A 6,000-nucleotide genomic window follows, 5' to 3' on the forward strand; every position below is an offset into this window, starting at 1 on the left:
TTTCGAAGAATTTTAATTTTATTTTTGAGAGAGATTTTTAATTATGAATATAGATTAATTTGATTAAGAAAGAATTATAAAGAAGACTTTCATGTTAATTATCATCATTTCTTCTTCTTAAATATAAAGAATAAAATCATGTTAATTATCTTTTATTCATTCACATAATATTCTCATTTCTTTTGTAAATTTGACTAATCTCTGTTTCATTCAATGTAATTATTTTTATCATGCACTTTTAATGTTATTTATGTCCGAACAATATGGTTGATATTTTTTTTTGTTTAAGAGCGATGTAATTTTAATTATTTTTAAAACAATATAAAGATATTTAACATTAAAAAAAATAATAAATAACAACTTGTAATTGGTTACTTATACTCTTTCACATTTAGTGGTAAGTAAATTTATTTTTGTAGCGTTGGTCTGAGTACTGTTCCTTTTCATGAGTTTGATTTTGTGTTTTGCTCGTTACGTCATCGTACTTAATCGGCGGAATTAATCGGACTCTGAAATAAAACCAGAACTAAGCATTATAAAAAAAAAATAATAATAATGTATAGTAATAAATACACTTGATGAATATATATATGGCTTTAAGTAGGTCATTCTCAGAACAAAAAAGAAGAAGTTAAAGTTGCATTAATTACTATATATGATAGAGTTAATAAAAGCAATTTAATAAAATTCCAATTTTTTTTTTTTTTTTTTGAATTGGGGTAGTAATGAATCGATCCTTGTTAGCAACTGTACTCCCATTCTTTTTTCTGATAATATAACCATTCTAACTTATTTATATTGTTATTCAATTGACATTTATTAATTTATAAAAAATTATAAATAACTTGTTACTTATTTGTATTGTTATTCAATTGCAATTTAATTATTAGTTTAACGGGACAAATCTTGCCATAAGGACTTGTTTGTATTGTTATTTTAGACAGTGAATTCCCTACCTTCAAATTAGCTTCCCGCTTTGTAAAACAATTCCCACCTCACAATCTTTCCTTAGTTTAACTTGAACCTCTAAGGGTTGCATCTTGGGACAAGTTTTTTACAAAGTTGTTGGTGAGTTTTGTGGGATTCTCTGTAATTATATTATACATATTCTAAGTTAGTGAAGGTATAAAAATCAAATCTTAGCTAGCTATAGCTTAAAGAGTTACTTACCATTTTATCAAACTTTGTTTGGCCAGGTAGAAGAATGATGTTGAAGAAGCTGAAATGATCATCTCCGTTCTTCATTTTTCTTGTTATATATAGAGAGAAAGGGTGATGAATCAATTCCATTTTCTTATATATGTTAATTTTTTGTTTAAAAATTCATAGGTCAATCAATATTGGAATAAAGTGAATCCATTTTAATTTAATCATCTTAATTTCCAAACTAATAATGAGTGTTGGGCAATATTATCTATCATTCACAAAAAATCACAATACAATTAATTAATAAAAACAGAGCATCTTCTTTGTCTTCAAAAGCTTTTGTTTCTCTTTAACAAGAACATGGAAAATGAAGACCAATGAATGTAGCTGTTTTATTCACAAAATAGGCACTGCCTAATGCATATTTAGCCGCAGGGGAATCTGTCTTAATTTGGAAATTAAGTTAGTGGTGGGGGACCTTCTCTCTTAAATAAATAAAATTGAATATAGTGTCAATATAAATAACAATTTAAATTTCTTAACAAATACAATAAAAAGTACATTTTTTATTTATATTTTTTTTTTCATAATCAAAATAGTTAGCCTAGTTAGTGTGAAATAAAAATAAGAAAAGTTTTTTTTGTTAGAAAAATATATAATTTCTTTGTCCAGAAGTTATAATTTTTTAATAAATTTATTCTTTTAGGTGTGAAAGAAGAATTACTTAAACAATATAATTGTGGTATTTAAATGTCTTTTCCTATATTTTATATAATGGAATAAATATACTAAAAGTTATGACTATTTAATTTTTTATATTTTATAAATTATAAATTGTTTTAATTAAAATAATGAATTAATGATGGTAAACATGTCGCTATACCTGTCATTTTCTTCTTTATAGCTTTAACCTCTACCTACCTCTGTCAATAATTTAAATTTTTATCTCAATCACAAAATAATTAACCCGTACAAATATATATATATATATATATATATATATATATATATCCACTTGATCATCTTAATTAAAATAGTTAAAAAGAGAGGTTAAGATAATCCACTCGACATTATCATGGTTGTCATTTAAGACGTTAAAAGAGTTGGTTAGCATCTTAAAAAGAAGTTAATTAACTATTAAGTTTGTTTTAGAATTGTTTTTATCAAATTTAACTCAATTAAGAGTTAAATGACTTATTAGACTAAGATCTAAGATAATGACTTATAGAGAAGGGAGATGAATGAGGAGTTTGTATATATATATAGATAGAAATTCCTTGTTTTTATTATTTGTACCGTGAATGACCATACCTATGTAATCAATTTTATTAATATTCAAATTTATTGTACATATATACAAACAAATGAAAATTAAGGAATAGATGATAGTTTTGGAAATACCTATTTTAGGAATGTGGGAACATGGGTTCTCTTCTGAAAATTATCATTCTTAAAGAATTAGATACATGTATGGGAGGATATTTCAGTAAATCACCATCGACCATTATTTTCAAGAATCCATCAAGAAAAGTGATTATTTTCAATACCCTTGACCATGCACTAACCTAATAAGGATTAGTAGAATAGAGAAAAGTGAAGCATTCTATCAAAAAATATTCATTGACGGTTAATTTCATCACAAAAACTCGAATCATTCTACACTTATAAGTTATTTAAAACCTTAACTTTAAGTTCCCCTCAATAGAAGAAGTGATTTGATCCATGTAAGATTTACATATCATTGTTTTCATATGTGAGTTGGTTCATAATATAAATTAAGATGTCAATGGTAATAATTTCATATGTTTTCCACTATAATTATAAAATATTTTTGGTATTGAATTAATTTGTAAACACTGTTCTTCACTATCAGAGTTCTCATAAGGATTAAAATAAAGAAAGTATATATCTAGTTAATTATTATTTAGATCCTATAATTAATGTCATTTATTATCTCCATTTTAATACATTGCATCAAAACAACTACCATAGCTATATCTTCACATACTCATGATCAACTAAATTCACAACTTTCTCAATTAGATTAAACGATTATCATCAATTAGATTAAACAATGAATGATTCAAGATTGAAGCAATCATTTGGTATTGAATTATATATATATATATATGATCAATCATCAAGATGTTTTCAACATCATTCCTTTGTATACGCTTAACTGGGCAGCATCTAGTTGCATTATTATATATTTTTTTTTGGTTTCACTTGGTTAAATTTCATTATATAGCATCCTTGTAAGACAAACAGATTGATTCTCTAATAAAACTTCTAAACTATGCTTTCAACTTAATATGAAAATATTTATATTACTTTCATACTTTTAAATAGCTCAGGAGGCTTGAAAATGTGAATTCTTTTACTCTAAACTACGATGTCTTACTCATGGAGCCTTGGATGATAATTAATGTACTTTAAACTTGTTTGCAGTCCCCTCCATGTTTTCCCAATTTATCGTCAAGTGAGAACATAGATGTTTTGGCTTCAATAAAACTAGGGAAGTACAACAAGGTAATACATTCTCTTGTTCTTGTATTGTATTCGAGGTACATTCAAAACATATAAAGTAAACTGATAAAAAATAAACTTAAGACTGAAAAGTGATATTGCTTGATTAGAAAAATGAGAATCATATGTTATAATCTTCTTGTCACTTACTAATGCAATGCATAAATTATAATGAAACAACGTTAATACCTACAGGAACTCAATCTGGAGCCTAAGAAGAAACCTAAAAACTTTTATGACATTTTAAAGAGGAGCAGCTGATTTTTTATTGGAATGAAGAAACGAGTAGCTAGGGAGAGTAACCATGTTTTCTTAATAAAATAAAATAAAATAAAATAAAAGGTTTACTTACTTGTTTGTTTAAGGATCTCAAATTCATTTTATTGTTGTGTTATAAAATGGGTGTAACTTATGGTGTGTTATAAGCTTGCAATGAAATAAAATAGAAATGTGTAATTTATGGGGTGTTATAAATGAAGATTATTGTTGTTTGTGTTATAGTTTTATATGTTTCTCTTCTTATACAAACCTTATTATAAGGTTCCAATTTGTGTGAATCTATGGTAGTAGTTAATATTTTCTCTAGGATGAAAGTTCATCACACCAGTCTATAAAGAAGAAGATGTTCTCCCTCCGAATTCTCATTTTGATAGATCATATAATAGCTTGAGCGATTCTAGATCTCCTAGAACCAGAAAGGGAGGATAACTAAAATACTGATTTTATTTCACTTATCAAGAGGATCGGTGAACAAACATAACCATTCAATGTGTGTTAGCCTATTCAAAGAATTAAACACTACTTATAGAATCATATTGGGGCCACACATCTAATTAATAAATTGGCTTCTATTAAATATATCGAGTTGTTATTCATTATTACATAGAGAAACCTAATAATAAAACTTTTTTGGTTTATGTTATGGCTCAAATAGTGTACTTACCAAACAAAATTTGAATTAAGAGCTTAAAAGTTCATGATAGGCTATTTGATAGGACAAATGCCTAACATAATGTCCAAAAGGCCTTAACATATTTTGGGTTTTTATTTGTTTCCAAAAGATGAATTCTTTTTATTTGGGGGCAGTGGGTCACCCAGACTACACGCCCTTGGGGTTGTTAGTGTTAGGGACTTTAGAGAGTAGTCCATCATGTAGACATGAAGAACGTGGATCCGCCATTGATAAAGAGGCTCTACAAACCGACAAAGGAAGCACGGTCACGTGCATTTCGACGTACCATTGTTGAGTGGGTGTGTTATGTGATATTGAGCGATTTCAATATAAAGGTGTGTGGATATAAGTGAAAGAGTGTTGTTCTCTTTCATTATTTTGCTTCTTAGAGTTTTAATATCATTTCCTAATGACAATATTATGTGTACATTCACAACATCAATATCTATCTTGGTACATCTCAATGATTATAGAATTGTTCTTAAAAGTTGTATTTTTTAACTATATATTCTATCCTTATCTAGGCAAGTCAAATTTCTGGGTTTCGAGAATTTGTACCGCACCCGAATTTGTTTCGAAAAAAATAAGTACTTAAATTACTTGAAATGTCGGTTCGGAACCAATGGATACACGGACCTGATTTTTTATTTTTTTATTTTTTTTACTTATTTAACTAATTTTAACCTATTAATATATTTTTAGTGTTTACATATGTTTTAAACATAATTTAGATTAAATTAAACAAAATTTTAATATTTTAAAATATTCGATGATACATTAAAAAAAAAATTCATGTATTAAACTTTAAAAAAAATATTTAATAAAAAATTATAAATTTTGATATTTAATAAAATAAAATATACAGTCATATATTATATAATATATAAACAAATAATATTTTAAAAAATATATATTAAAAAGGTCTTCTTTCTCATCTCTTCTCTAACGGACCAGCAGTAGCCGATAGGTAGGAACCGAATGACAAACCGTGAGAACTAATTATTATTTTTTAATTATCCTAATTGGTACTCTGAACCGAACTCGAAACCGATTGGTTCCGGCCTGAAATTATTCGAAACTAAAAATCAAACTAATTGCCCGAACCTGAACTGAACCATTCGGTTCCTTCAGGTAACATTGCCATGACTAAGAATTATGATACATTGGTTGCCCAATTAAGTAAATTATAGTTTTTTTTTTCTTTTTCTGGTGGACTATATATTCGGTTCAAAAGAACCTACAACGTTTAATCATCATGGTCGATCAATGCGTTTATTGTACAACAACACAACGCTATTATTACTATGATACGAGAGATCTCTTTAGAAAATCGGTAGACACGGTCGGTGAACTCATTTAACTTCTTAAATATTTTG

This window comes from Impatiens glandulifera, chromosome 2, assembly GCF_907164915.1.
Source record: "Impatiens glandulifera chromosome 2, dImpGla2.1, whole genome shotgun sequence".
Taxonomy (NCBI): Eukaryota; Viridiplantae; Streptophyta; class Magnoliopsida; order Ericales; family Balsaminaceae; genus Impatiens; species Impatiens glandulifera.